The sequence below is a fragment of the Gorilla gorilla genome, chromosome 6 (assembly GCF_029281585.2).
Source record: "Gorilla gorilla gorilla isolate KB3781 chromosome 6, NHGRI_mGorGor1-v2.1_pri, whole genome shotgun sequence".
In the NCBI taxonomy this organism is placed as follows: domain Eukaryota; kingdom Metazoa; phylum Chordata; class Mammalia; order Primates; family Hominidae; genus Gorilla; species Gorilla gorilla.
In genome coordinates, this window is record NC_073230.2 from 125,074,733 (window position 1) to 125,088,647 (window position 13,915).

Consider the following 13,915-nt stretch of genomic DNA (forward strand, 5'->3'; position numbering starts at 1 on the left):
GAGCTCATTGTGCCTGCATCATAAAAAGCTAAAACCATTTCTTTTGATCAGTTGACTACCTGCTGGCATCTTTTCCTAATGGGGAAATTAATTTTAAGGCTTTGTGGTACCTCTTTTGCCCCCTATATAAGTCCTGCACCTACACACAATTGTTCAGGACACTCTCACTATTTTGAATGTAATAAATGAGGTATATCTAAAGAATTTAGACATGATTAGTGGTGTCTAACACTTTTCCTCTAACAAAAACAAATTCAATAGTTGCATATTATGAAAGATTACAAAACGAAAGAGAAACGTGCAATGATACAGTAGGAGGTATTTAATTTAGAGATTAAGAATTTATGTCTATAAGTGCTGGGAGGCACATCTGTGAGTTATCCAAGGGAGAATGCAGATTCTCTGGAGGTTTATAATGACACAAATAGCTATGTTTCTGGGCTGGCATAAATGGGATCCTGGTTATAGGTCGGCAGCATAATAAAATAACTATCTGTGTCAAAAAGTGTAGCTCAAGGATTTCTACAAAAAACTTTCAATGACAACAGTATTTATATGAGCATAATTTAATATTAGCACAAGCATTTTATTGTGGATCATCTTTACCCGATTTTATTTCCTGAGCAGCATTGATCTTTAGAAAGTCAATGAAAAATGAATCAATATCTACCACACATTAAGCACTTTGCTAAGCATTTTATTTTTTATATCCTTCAATAAATTTATTAATGCTTCCCATTTTTACCAAATAGAGAAGCTGAAACTCAACAATCATAAGCAATTTGCTCCATGCTACACATTTAAGAAGTGGTATATTTAACCCACATACATTTGACTTGAAAACAAATACCCCTAAACTACATTACACAGAAAAATAGTATTAGCGATAATTGAGAAAAACATGGATCCAGCCAATGCAATAGGTCCGGAAAGATAAATATGAATTAAAATTAATTTTAAAATATGCATTTATTAATTGTAAATGATACAAATAACTACATAGAAAATCTATGAGAAACAACAAGAAAAATGAAATGAGAGCTTAAACACAATAAATTTAATGAATTAACCAAATCATACGTACAATATTTTGAATATATGTTAAAAAAACACTGAATTATACACTTTAAAAGTGTGAATTTTATTGTATGTAAATTGTATGTCATTAAAAAGTTAAATAAAATGATTACACTAGCCAGTTAATATGGGGGGTAAATGGAGTGGAAATGAGGACGATTCACTGATAATATGAATGTAAAAATTTGAACAATTTTTCTAGAGGGTAATTACATTTTATTTATCAAAATCCAGTTATTATATTTTTTAAATCTAAAGAGTTAATCAGAGATATGGCTTAGGTTTATATGCAATAAAATTTATCATAGTCTTGTTTGAAATATGTCTCCCAAAAGGAATTTAAACAGTGGAAACTATATAAATCCAGGAATTTCTAAATATAGCTTGATACATCCATATAAAGTCATGGTTCAGAATAGTTAATTACATTGGAAATGCTTACAATGTTAAGTAAAACAGACAAGATAAAAAAAAAGTAACAAAAGGTTAAAAAGAAATTAGAGCTGCAGTGAATGTTATGAGAGAAGAGGATTTTTTTGCAAAAATATATTCGGTAAGATAAAGAAAACTGATGCAAAGGTGCACCTGGGCCTGGGAATGAATTCTTACATTTGTTGGTGGAGAATAGGCTGTGACTGGTATAACAGAGAATCAAATGCTTTCTAGCTTGTTCTGTGTTTGTAGAACCCCTGTGTTTCAGGGAAGAAGATGGGCTGCTATTCCATATCACTTTTTCTCAGATAACCAAGACTTCTCCCTCCATGGAACCTTTGCAAAAGCTCCTTTCTCTCCATGGAATTTTCTTTTCCTAGATTTTGACTTGGATGGCTCTTGATGCACACTCCACATTCACATCTTCACTGAAAAGTCACTAGTTCAGTCAGGCTTTTTCTGCCCATTCATAGCAGCATGGCATCACCTGGGAATTTGTTGGAAAGACAGAATTTCATGCGCCACCCAAGACTTACTGAATTTGAATCTGCATTTTAACAACATCCCCAGATGATTCTCATGCACACTAAAATTTGAGAAGCACTGTCCTTACAGTCTGTGATAGAGACTGCATGCCAACTCCCTGCATCATTTTCTCCATAGGACTTATGCATATCTAAAATTATTTATTTGCTTTCTTAAACATAGTTTCATTAGCGTAGAATTTGTTTTGTCTTTTGCCTGTGTTCACAGTTCCTAAATAGTGCTTAATGTACTGCTGGGACCCAATGAATATTTGTTGAATGAAAGCACAGAATAGGGAGAGGTATAGTTCAGTAATTTTGATTGAAGAAATGCCATTTTATATCTTCACTATCTAAATAACTCTGTCTTTGGGGCCTCAACTATTGATTAAAGCTATAAGAGCTAATAAATTGTGTTCCAGTCCAATGCATCATGTGCCTGTAATATTTACTGGTTCTATAAAAAACCCTACCTAATAACTTTCAGAAGGATAACCAGTATTATTATATGTAAAAATAAAAGTAGGTTGCTCAAAAAGTTAGAGTATTGCCATGTGACTCAGCAATTGCTCTTCTAGGTATACACCCAAGAGAATTGAAAACAAATGGTCAAACTAATCTTATACACAAATGTTCATAGCAGGATCATTCATAAGAGCCAAAAAAGTAAAAACAGCCCCAAATGTTTATCAATGAATGAATAAATCTGCAAAATGAGGTATATACCCTCAATGGAATATTATTCATCCATAAAAAGGAATAAAATACCATTGATGTTACAACATAAATGAACCTTGAATATATTACATTAAGTAAAAGAAGCCAGATACAAAAAGCTGCATTTTGCCACATATTGCAAAAGCCACATACATGAAATGTCCAGAATAGGCAAATTCATAGAAACAAAAAGCCAGTTAGTGGTTGTCAGAAGCTGGAAGGAGGGAGAAATGGGGAGTACCTGCTAATGGACACGGAGTTTCTCTCTGGGGTGACGAAAATATTCTGCAATTAGATAGTGATAATGGTTGACATCATTGTGAATGTACTGGAAGTCCTTAAATTGTACACTTTAAAATAGTTAAGATGGTGAGTTTTAGGTTATGTGAATTTCACTTCAACAAAAAATAAATATATAGAAGCAAATTACTATTTTAAGACATAGTGGCATTAAAATATATTGACTTGCTATCCAGAAATTTTGTTTTACAGACTCACTATTTCAGAGGTCAGGGTGCCAAGTGATTAATATTATGTGACGATTATCTTTTTCAGATAGAGATAAGACAGGGAAATAAGGTAAAAGAAATGAGTCTGGGATTTGCCTAAGCCAGGACTCAAATTCCTTTGATCCTTGGCTAAAAGCCCTGATTGGTCCAAAAGGTCAAATGGAAAGGAAAAAGCAGTCAAGAATAAATCAGTAAAATAAAAAATTCATTAAAATGTAGCTATTGGGAGGAAAGGAAATAACCTTCCTTTCTTCTACTAAAGAGTGAATTGACAACCTAATTTTCCGAACAGGTAACAAATGTATACCTGTAGCTAGGTGCCCAGAATTTCTTCTCTACAGGGAAATGTTGGAAATAAATTATGGAGGAGTCTTCAGACTTACTGAAGCCACTGAAATTGTAATTGTTGTTACAATCGCAAGGGTTTATTAAAGATCATCAGGAAACTTGGCATTAAAAAAGTGTTTGGATAGATAAGACCCCTGTTTGCACTTTAAGCCTTTACTGTTAATTACATGTTACTGTGATTAAGCACTTCAGAAGTGACTTTTATGAACTGTGCTATTATTTCATTTAATAAGAACTTGTTATAAAGTCACAGGTTAACAAAAGTTCATTAATAAGTTCAATGTTTGGAACTTAAAAAGCATTTTCCTATGGAGCAATGTTAGCCATGGTGGTTAGGTTTCTATGTAAGTGGGGTCTAAGAAATCAGGTAAGCCATACACACCTGCTCCCGTAACACTAAACAGCACACTACACGTTTTAAAAGATTTCCATGGAAACATGCATTCAGCATGCTGGGACCAAGACATCTCTTCCCTCCACTGCATTAGTGATGCTTGTTCATTAGTTCATCACTGAATCACTCATTCAACAAGCACTGGCAGTCTCTGCTATGTACCAGGCCCTTTAGCAAGTTGTATTCCTTTTTATCTGCCAGGTAGCAGGCTTTCTTCAACTTGGAGGAAGTAACCATTGGTTTAGCATATGAACTCCAGCATAATAAGATGCAGAAGATGAGGTTCTAGGGCAAGTAGAAGCAATGAAGGTTGAGGATGACTGAAACAAGGTGATGGCAAGTGAATGATTATTTAGCCCAGCTGCCTATGCCCCTTTCCCCCACTTTTCTCATTGTGGCCAACACTGGTGTTAGTGTGGAAACTCTAGTGGATGACAACAATAAATGTCAGCTATGTAATAGATGCCCTTTCCTGCTTCATTCTCCCTTAGAGCAGTGCCCAGGGTTGGGAAATGCCAAGTAGCCAAACAAGCGTGAGAACTGAGATCTACATTTTTTTAACCAATCCCCCCATCTTACTTGAGAGTACAAATCAAAAAGAAAAAAACAGAGAAAGGAAAACATTAATGAACATATATCCATAGGTATGAATGTTATATATCAGGGATTGTGTGAAACAAAAACAAGCAATTGCTGAACTCACATTTTTTTAAAAAACTACAAGTTACCAACTAACTAAGATCACCACCTAGTGGCCCCAGCAAGATAACTGCACTTGAACAAGATGCATTGGAATTCAAAAATATTGGGGGTTTGTTGCAAGAACGTAAGGTAACATTGAAACACTGAAGCCTCTCCTTTTGTCCCTTGGATCCAACCTCTCCTTTTTCTTTCATTCTGAGTCAGTTTCTCTTAGTTTATGATTCCAGTTTGTCTTGAAAGCATTCTATTTGCAGTTACCTTTACTCTAATCTTTGCAATTAGCTACCTTGTCATCTTTTGAGTTCCTCATCTTTTATGATACACCACAAGCCCTTCTGAGTCTTGCCTGAAATAGTGGGTTTAAACATCATTTTTGTCATGCCACTTCCCTACAAAAAAAAAATTGAATGCTTACGTGGATCCTGTTGTCACTTATATCAAGCCTAGTCTAACCCGCATATCCCCACACTCCACTTTTGCAAACATAATGACTACCCACTGGGTACTTTTCTTTATTGATGATTCACCACACTCAAATCTCAAACACAACCGCCCTTTTTATCTATTTCTGAGTACTTTTATCCAACTCAAATTCCACCTTTTCATAACTTTTCCCCTACTACTCCTATCATGTTCACTTCCTTCTTCTCTAAGTTCTTACATTCATGGTTATTAACACCAAGTTTATGATTTAATTATTGTCTAATTGTTTTATAAGTATTATGTCTGCAAAGGAAGTTCCATGGTTTAAATGTGTCTATATCTGCCACAAATCTTAGCATGATATTAAACATAACACAAGAGCTCAAAGAATAAATGACTGACATAGAAATTGATAGATTAGAATTCCTGCAATTAAAGGACTTTTACTTGTCTATGGGTAAGTGACAAGGAAAGAAGAAGGAGAGTACAGAGTGGGGAAAGATTGCTGGAACTATATTCCATGAGTGGAAAAAGATTAATTTTATCCACCTTTATTATGTAAAATGCCAGTGACAAATTGAATACAGAAGTATCTCCCAAAATGCCAGGATACATTTAAACATATTCCAAAACATATAGTATAATATAACCACGAAAGTTTTTAACGGAATATAGTTACTTTGGGTGCAGACAGTGAAAGCAGCTCACTAAGACAAAGAGAGGGAAAAACGGGGGAAAAAAGAAATTGTTATTAAACACGTAATGAAATGTTAACTTGCGTTCTAAGGTAGGACAAAGTTTTACTTCTTGGGCAGCAGCATAAAATCTGCTCCAGGGATGTGAATTACAGATACATTAGGCAACTGCACACTGGAAATAGCAAGACTGGGAGAAAGTTCTATGCACTCAAACTTTGGCGTATAATTCAACCAACTTTGAATGTGAATGGAAATATTTTACCCCCAAAATGTGAATAATAAAACAAATAAAATATTAAATAATCTACTCAAATGAAGAAGTCTGCAGAATAAGTAATGTGAACTTGAAAAATCTCATTAAGTGTCACCAGAATTCTATTTCTAGTGCAACTGCAAGTAGTTTTATAACTAGGTCTCCGGTAAAATAATTAGACTATTTTAAGGGGTAGCAACTGACTCTATCTTGAGGAGAGGAAAGAAAATGCTTCTCCTATGTAAATTTTCCCCCAATTTTTCAAACTGACATTTTCAAAGGCATCATAGAAGGACAATTACTTCTATGCTGTATATATTGCTGTTTTACCACAAAAGAGCACTATGTATGCAAGGCACTGTGCAAGCTATGGTAGAGGTAAACAAAGAATGCAAATGGCCTGCATTATATCCTCAAGTATCTTACTAGGGTGAGAAGATCCACATGTATTCAATAGATAATAAATAATTCCATAATTAATTTTTAAGTAACTATACCACATATTATGCAGACAGCCTGCATTTTCATACTTCAACAAATATTTCTTATAACAATTAGAAAGATGTTATAAGATGTTTTGTAAGTACAAAGTAAATCCATTACTCAATTGGCCCTCAGCAACAGTGAGTATAATAAGAAATGGACAGCAGGTACCTCAATAGAGATGAAATTACTTGATGAAAGAAGTATAATCTGTGATTTATCTTAAAATGCAGGTGTGGTTTAAATATGCAGGGTTGCAAGGTATTAGAGAAAGCATTGGAGGCAGACTTATAACATACAAAGGCACTGAGTTGATAAAGCAAGGATGGGTGTGAGAACTTAGTTCATTCCTTTTAGTATGATGTATAGAAAATGTGACATGAAACAATAGGCAATGATGTTGGAAAGCTGACTTAGAACTACAGTATGGAAGATATTAAATTCCAAGTTAAGAAATTTGGCTTTAATCTATCAAACTAGGAATGATGGAAATTTTTGAGCAGCTAAGACCATCATGGTTGTGCTTTGGAACAATTAGGTAGCAGTGCATGAATTGGTCTTGAATAAGGAAGCATGGAGAATACATTAGTTTAGGAAAGAGGTAATGTTGGCGGAATGTATGGTAGTGACCGAGATAGAATGGAAGGGACAATTCCAAAAGATCCTACACAGAAAAAAGAAAATTGACTGAGACGTGGTTGACTCAATTAAATATAAAGAGCTATCAAGGATGAACTCAAAACTAATGCCATTTAGAGAAACGAAGACCAAAAGAGGGTAAGGTTGGTGTCTCCGGGGATTGGACAACTTCAGTAAGACATATTTGCAGCTTGAAGTGCCTTTCAGAAGAAAATATCCAGCTGACAGTTAACAATATTCAACAATTGAGATGAAAGCTAAGTTGTGATTTGCAAACCATCAAGAGTCAGTATAAAAGAACTGAGCAAACTGAAATCTCAGAGCTTGTACAGGACAGCAAGGAGAGCCACCCTGATACCACAGAGGCCCAGTAGTGAAAACAGATCATGAGAAAATGTGACTAGGATCAGCTAGCTTCCCACATCCCCACCCTGCATTTGGTCCTCTTCAAATATGATAGGGATTTACACATTGGAGAATTTAAGCCAAGCAGTATAAAAATCTCCCAATAAGAAAGGTATAAGGAAAAAAACTCAGAAGAAAATGAGAAAATGTGTTCAGGGGATAAAAGAAAAAAACAAAGCCTGAAATTGATAACCTCAAAATAAAACAATATCTTTTATGAAATAAAAATCCAGATGCACTAAAAATGGACAAATCAATTTTTTACTCACTAAATAAATGTAAGGGACTATCTTAAAATGCAGAAATAAAAGAGGTTGATGGAAATAAAACAAGGGAAAAAATAAGATAGAGGTTCAATCATGGAAGTATAACATTAAGTAAACTACTAGGAGTCCCAAAAAGAAAATAAAGACGGCGAAGGGATGAACAAAGAATAAAGACATTATTTTTAGAACTGAAGCTCATTAGTTTCCAGATGGAAAAGGCCATCAAGCACCCAGCCCAAGAGATGAAGAAAGGAACACTATCGAGAAATTTTAGTGAAAAAAGAACACAATAGCAATACACTTTCAAAATCTGAGAGAAAATGACTTTTAGTAGATAATTATTAAATTAGTAATTAGGGAGGAGCGTGGATAGAAAAAAGGACATATTCAAAAAGGTGACATCTTAAAATTTTATTTCCCTTTTATACTCCTTTCATCCACCACTGAATGATATACCCAAGTCAATTGAGGGAGGAAACAAAAAAGGACAAGGGTGAGATTGAAAAAATAAAAACTATTTCAACAAAGAGAGAACAAGTGATACCTAAAGAACCACTGTCCCCTGGGTACACACAACAACCTGTCCAGATATTGGGACAAGAGAATGAAGGACTCCTGAAAAAAGAACCCTTCGACAAAATAAACTAAATAAATAAATATTGCCAAATACGGATTTCTTCCAAATCTCCAATGGTAGTAGATTCTGGTTTATTGGGCTTTACCTTAATTTCAACCTTTCTGACTGGTTTTGACTTAGATGAAGCTCCTGAAAACAGTACACATCTGGGCTTTGGTTTTTGTTTTTTTGAGACAGAGTCTGCACTCCACCCAGGCTGGAGTGCAGTGGCGCGATCTCGGTTCACTGCAAGCTCTGCCTCCTGGGTTCACGCCATTCTCCTGCCTCAGCCTCCCGAGTAGCTGGGACTACAGGCGCCCGCCACCACGCCCGGCTAATTTTTTGTATTTTTAGTAGAGACGGGGTTTCACCGTGGTCTTGATCTCCTGACCTCGTGATCCCCTCGCCTCGGCTTCCCAAAGTGCTGGGATTACAGGCGTGAGCCACCGCGCCCAGCCTGGGCTTTGGTTTTTTATCCGATGTAATAATTCGTGTCGTTTAGTTGATGAGAATAATTTGTTTACTTTTACTGAAAGCACTGATATATTTTCACTTACTTCCATTGTCTTTTCTCTGTTTCTATTCTTTTAGTGTTTAGCAAATGTATTTAGCTCTAGACTTTCTAACAAATCCCTATTTGTTCTATTTTTTTCTTTACCTTCAAGTACTCCAAGATTACTCATTGAATTACTCATTGAATCCATCCTCTCATTTTGCTATTACCACCACTGCACTCCGGCCTGGGCAACAGAGTGAGACTCAGTGTCAAAAAAAAAAAAAAAAAAAGTAAGAATATTGGGAATAAAAAGGCAACTTATGTGAAAGAAGACATAAATTTGAGCCTGTTTCCCTTATATTTCTAAGTAATGGCTTGTCCTCCATGTTACAAATTCATATCATGTTATGGCTTATCTATGTTGCCTTTTCTAGCCCACACACCCACACCCCACTTTTATGTTATTCCTGGTTCATTTACCTCTCAATGTTTTTGTCAAACTACTCTTTTTTTAATCCATCTAAATATATGTATAGTCTTTGAATTTATAAGGCTTTTCTAAATATACTACTAAAGCCAGCCAAAAACCACAAGAGAAAAGATCAGCTTCTAAAAAAGCAGTAACTCAAATTACATAACTTCTCTATTGCACAAACTAACATGCTCTCATGTAAAATGCAAAATAGTCAATAAAGTTGAAACTTGGGCACACTAATTTGAAATCACATTCCACATACCCAGGAAGTTAAACCAGGTTAAACCACTCCCAACAAAACATAATATATGAAACAAAAATATTTAAAGCTAGTAATGATAAAATAGTGATCAGCTTAAAAGCAATGAGAAATAGAATAATTGAAGACTTTTCATTGGCAAAAATGAGGCTAGAAGACAATGAAGTAGTAATGAGAAAATAATTATCAATTTAAAATTTTATACCTAGCTAAGCTGACACTCCACGGTGAGGGCAAAGTAAATCAACTTCTACACATACAATAACTAAAAGAATTATTCAACAAGAATATAACTGATGCCAGGGGAAGGTGTGGTTTATATGAAACAATTATGAGCACAAAAATGATAAACTATGTCAATATACCAATTTAACTATTTTTTATATAAAAAAACTAATTTTTATTTTTATAAATCAAAGCTAAACTAAAACTCTAGACTAGTGCTTCTCAAAGTATTATCATTTGATCTGCACCTGTGCATGAATTACTTGTTATTGATCTGCAGTACTTACAGAAACTGTGTGAAACTGTTTTAGATATTTGACTGCCTCAGTGTTACTGACTGAGGAAAAAACAAACTTTTACTACTGATAGTTTGAGATGTGTGTTTCTGGGTGGTAATAGCAAAATGAGAGGATGGATTCAATGAGTAATTCAATGAGTAATCTTGGAGTACTTGAAGGTAAAGAAAAAAACAGAACAAACAGGGATTTGTTAGAAAGTCTAGAGGTAGATACATTTGCTAAACACTAAAAGAATAGAAACAGAAAAAGACAATAGAAGTAAGTGCAAACATATCAGTGCTTTCAGTAAAAGTAAACAAATTATTCTCATCAACTAAATGACACGAATTATTACATTGAATAAAAAACCAAAGTCCAGACATGTACTGTTTTCAGGAGCTTCATCTAAGTTAAAACCAGTCAGAAAGGTTGAAATTAAGGTAAATAACAATAAACCAGAAATCTACTATCATTGGAGATTTGGAAGAAATCCCATTTGGCAATATTTATTTATTTAATTTATTTTGTCGAAGGGTTCTTTTTTCAGGAGTCCTTCATTCTCTTGTCCCAATATCTGGACAGGTTGTTGTGTATACCCAGCGGACAGTGGTTCTTTAGATATCATTTGTTCTCTTTTTGTTGAAATAGTTTTTGTTTTTTCAATCTCACCCTTGTCCTTTTTTGTTTCCTCCCTCAATTGACTCAGGTATATCACTCAGTGGTGGATCAAAGGAGTATAAAAGGAAAATAAAATGTTAAGATGTCACCTTTTTAAATATGGCATACAGAGAGCATTAAATGTCACTGTGTATTTACTATTTTCTCACCAAGAAAATAGTAAAGGAGCAAAATCTAGAAAACAACCCTCCTTGCATGGTGTTTTTCTTGCTACCTTTGTCTTCCCAATATTCTTACTTTTTTTTTTTTTTTTTTTGACACTGAGTCTCACTCTGTTGCTCAAGCTGGAGTGCAGTGGTGGGATCTCAGCTCACTGCAACCTCTGCCTCCCAGGTTCAAGCAATTCTCCTGCCTCAGCCTCCTGAGTAGCTGGGATTACAGGTATTTGAGACCAACCTGGCCAACATGGTGAAACCTCATTCCTACTAAAAACCCAATATTCTTACGTTCTATAATTTCTGAGGCTAGTTCTTAGCCAAATTGTGGAGAAGATGGGTATCATCATTCTTCCAGATGCCTTTCTCTGATGTACATTTTCCCCTTTAGTGGTGGCTTCCTATCACCATAAACTTTCTATCACCATAAACTTCCAGTGGCTCTCCTTCCCCTCATGCTATGATGCTTATTATTCAGTCATTTTTTTCTGTATTCCTGTCTATATCACTATATTCCTGCCACCAAACATGCAAGAACACACACACACACACACACACACACACACACACACTCTTACTTGAAAAACTTATTTTTGTTCACTTTTCCAGATCTGAAGCCCTATCCACTAGAAATCTCTGATTAACCAATTGTGGGGTGTGTTGTTTTCTCTTGTAAGTTTCCTATATTCTCACTAACACTGCACTTATCACAGAGTGCTAGAAGTTTGTTTTCTTATCCATTCACTAGCTAGACTATGAATTTCATGAGAGCTGAGGCCTAATCTGACTCTTTCATTGTTATCCTCAACGTGCTCTTTATGGCAGCATGACAAATATATAAGCAAACATGTAAGCAAATGGCAGAAATTTTCTCAAATGCAGAGAGAAGGAGATGAAAATGGTAATATAGTAACCTACAAGAAAATAATACTACACAGTTAAAGCTTGGTGAAAGTCCTGTGAAGAAACCGATAAGAGACAAATGGTCAGAATCTCGAGTTTAAAAACATACAAATTTCCAGATAATCATTCCAGTTAGCTCATTTAGAGCTTACTCATGTGTTTTCAGTCCTGCTGTCTTTATTCTGCACAATATTTCTTTTTTGGGGTAGAGTGGTGGGGACAGTTTCCCTTTGTTGTCCAGACTGGAGTGCAGTAGCACAATCCCAGCTCACTGCAGCCTCAACCTCCTGAACTCAAGCAATCCTCCCACGTAGCTGGGACTACAGGCACAAACCACCATGCCAGACTAATTTTTCATTTTTTGTAGAGATAGTGTTTCACCATATTAGTCAGGCTGGTTTCAAACTCCTGGGCTCAAGCGATTTGCCCACTTTGGCCTCCCAAAGTACTGAGATTATAGGCATGAGCCACTGCACTCAGCTTGCACTATATTTCTCAAAGACTTCATCTTCATTCCCTTTGCAGAATCTTTCTAGTTAAAATTTTCTATAAAGTAGTATACACACAAATTTACGTGACACTGTATGGATGAACTTTCCTTTTACTTTAATAGAATCTACATTAATGTGTATTAATACTAATTATATTTGGTACATTCAAGACCCAAGATCTCATTTATGCTATTGCCTTATGTGCAGCAAATTTTTAAAAGTAAGTTGATTTATAAATAATTATTAAATATACAATCTAGTTGGAAAACAGATGTGACATTTTCACATCATCTGTAAACTGAGCCAATGTCATCAATGCCATCCATATGCTCATGGAAATAATTAATAAATATTTTAGACAGGATAGAAACCATGTGCCTTTGAACAGGGCACAAAGACCAGCCACTGTAGACTTCCTTCTGAGGTAATAGGAACCCACTAATTAGGACTAGTCTGTAAGACAGCTAAAATTCATTAACAATTCTATCATCCATAACATAGATCTTTACCTTGGTCACAAAGATATCATGAAAGTTTATATCTAGAATAGATTTCTCATTTACTAATTTAGTAACCTTACATATATTAGAAAAGCAAGTGTAATCATATTATGTTTTTATTATTTTGAACTAACTGCATACAAAATATTGCCTCATAGAAAGAGTCCTCAAAAATAAATAAGAAAATAAAGTAATGGTTTTAATTAGCACTGTTCACTGTCTATATTTAAACATTTTTTTCTAGCTAACATGAGTGTATTTGAGAAAAAAATTGTTTCCTCAAGTATTGTTCCATCTTGTTTCTATCATCATCTCCACTCCCCTTAAACAGTTTGCTAAGCAATGATAAAGTTTAGATTAGCCTCTGCCCTAAGAGGTACCCATTGCAATGATGATTTACAGTATTAGTACCCTTGAGATATTAACGCACATTAAATATAAAGTGAATTGAGATGAGCTTTTCCCACAGGGGCACAATAAATAGTAAGATCCAGGTACTTAATTATTGTTGCCACTTTCTGCACTCCTAAAAATTTTCCTTTGAAGTTTTACTCTTGCTATAATCATATTAGGTCATTATGCTTCACTTTATGCTCCAAAAGCCTGTAAAGCACATTTGATGGTGAGGTCAGAATGGTTGGCTTTTTTTTTTCCATCATAAAGTATGCTGTTTCCCCTAGATCAGCAAAACATGCATAGCAGGTGATAAGATGTACTGCAGAGAAGCCAACGGCATCATTTTAAGGAATTAGTGCATAAAGTTGGCCTATGAGTCAAACAAATGTATGTAATCAACATTACTCATGGAAATCCCCTAACTCTGCCATAAACCATATCCTTTAGTGCTGTTTATATGGCACTGTTCAAAAATGCTATTTCTTAATGTTTTCTTAAGGATTTGAACAAATTTCTGCTTCTTGGGTCTGGCATCAGGTAAAGTAGTTGGCTATTCAGGTCTACAGTGAATTT

General features: G+C 35.0%; 1 protein-coding gene across 15 annotated transcripts in view; it reads right to left on the minus strand.

The window, feature by feature from the left end:
* Positions 1–13,915, minus strand: part of TFEC (transcription factor EC) — a 226,521-nt gene that overhangs the window by 184,762 nt on the left and 27,844 nt on the right. Inside the window, exons 3-4 of one of the 15 annotated variants that reach the window (XM_055347459.2) lie at positions 2,992–3,035; positions 1,687–1,996 (exon numbers count right to left, since the gene is read on the minus strand). The exons of 12 other annotated variants lie outside the window; for them this stretch is intronic. The gene's annotated coding sequence lies outside the window, so the exon portion shown is untranslated. The remainder of the gene's footprint in view (positions 1–1,686; positions 1,997–2,991; positions 3,036–13,915) is intronic. 2 more of the 15 variants (XM_055347462.2, XM_055347456.2) reach the window with 2 other exon arrangements.